Genomic DNA, 2027 nt, shown 5'->3' with positions numbered 1-2027 from the left:
TCGCTCATTATCTACTCACCCTCATGTTGACTAAGGGCTGGAAGAAGTTTCAGATTCCTCCGTGGCTTCTCTGAGTTACAGGGGGTCTCGGCATAGCAGTGCATGTCCATATAACGGTTGCAAAGGGACACCGGAGCTCTTCGTAAAAAAACACACACAAAAAAACATCCAAATACCTCCATGATGCTCGTATGTAATGTCCATCTTGTGCTGAAGCCCCAAATTGCGTAATTGTCCCGAAAAAAATTAAATAAGTCTATATTTTAAGCTTGTTTGTAGCGGAAGCTTCTCGAAGCTCCTCTTCCTGGTCCGTCCAAATCTCGCGTGATTTGCGCCGGCGTCAGCATGCGTCAGTGCGGTTACTGCGAATCACGCGAGAAATATCATTCTAGGGTGAACTATCCCTTTAAGCTAACCAAAAAAAGCAGAGATAATGAGATTTTAGTGTTATTTTCAGTGTAGTTCCAGTTAAGTCCTTGAGCTTTTTCTTTCAATGGTTTAAAAAAAAGTTTCCCCCTAAAACAATCCCACAAGAAAGTCTGTGTACGAGTCTTCTCAAGAGCTTTCTGCTGTAACACAGTCTTCAACAGTTTGAGATCAGTCTTTCATGATTCTGTTGACATGCAAGAAGACCCTGTGGTACAGCCGAAAGCTCAGGGTGGACCTCGAGTAGACTGTTTCATCAGGAATGAATGTTCATGGTGAGTTTTTCTTTTACCTTTGATTGGGGGAAATAGTGGCTTTTGAATGTTTCAGTTTTCATGAACAACATTAACCTTTAATTGTAGCACATAGTTTTTGACCAATTAGCAGCACATTTGTATCCTCAGTGCTTCTGTAATGTTTGAATCAATAATAATTTGAATCTTTGTTTGCCTTCACACACTGTGGGCTCTCTATGAATCCGTGTGTGAAGTTTAGCCCACTGTTAACCCACCATTTAATCCAACTGGTGTGAGTGGTGGGATATTGTGCAGCATTTGATCACAAGTTCCCAGCAATCTCTCCACTCACATCCATCCATGACATTTTGAAAACATCCTGTCTGCAGACAGAGCGGGTTCAACACGGAGCCCCTCACTGACTCCGGTGGTGAGAGTAATTAGGTGTAATTGCACCGTGGGTGAAACCTTTGAAGACCCAGTTTGTGTTGTGAGTGAAACAATGATGATTAGAGCTTGTTCACTTGTCAATAGTGATTAGGGGAGCAACCACATTAAAAAAGCAGGTCTATTTACCAAGCAAAGCTGAATATCCCATATTAAATATTAGGCTCAAAAACATTAAAATGCTTATATTATTTAAACGTCAGGATTGTGTTCATCGGAAAACATGATCAAGGTGCATTTTGCACCTTTTCCAGTAGCCGCGGCCCGCGACAACATGACTGAACAAGCCAGTGATCAACCATGCGGAAGGCACAAAAGAATATATTTACTTTTTTAGCTGCAGGGGGAAACTGCCTCGGTGACAAACAATACACAGCATGAGAGCCGACTGGAGGCTTGAAAGGCCGCCGCTCACACCACATGATATAGATTACCTGAGGAGAAATCTGGGCGCCCATTAAGGCCGCCGTTTGATCTCGGTGGCACAAATTGATCCAAGGTGAAGAAATTGTTGCGTAATTATGATTGATGATGACAAGAAGGGGAAATGATTTGTGCCTTTAAATTCTCAGTTCCTCGAGTTTAGACTCCACAGTAGGAGCTTCAGGAAGTTGTAATGAGATGTGAAGATTGCGCTGATGAGTAGCTCAAACCAAGAGGGTGCTAGACCCACACAGAGCCACTCACTACAGACACAAATGACCTTTTAATAGCATTTGTGTTATTGTTTTCCAACTATATCTTATTGAGACTTTTTTACAAGCATAATACAGTGACAATTGAACCATCTGAGCAAACTCTAGGCCACAAAATGTGACCAAAACTGTGGTAAGTATTTTTACCGAGACATTTTTTGCAGTTGAACGAGGCTAAATGCTAATGTCTGGTTGCTAACATGCTGATATTAAGCAGGCATGC

Source organism: Trachurus japonicus, chromosome 18, assembly GCF_045865225.1.
Source record: "Trachurus japonicus isolate A0001 chromosome 18, Traja_1.0".
Classification (NCBI taxonomy): Eukaryota; Metazoa; Chordata; class Actinopteri; order Carangiformes; family Carangidae; genus Trachurus; species Trachurus japonicus.
The sequence above is the reverse complement of the archived record's forward strand: the minus strand, read 5'-3'. Positions refer to the sequence as shown.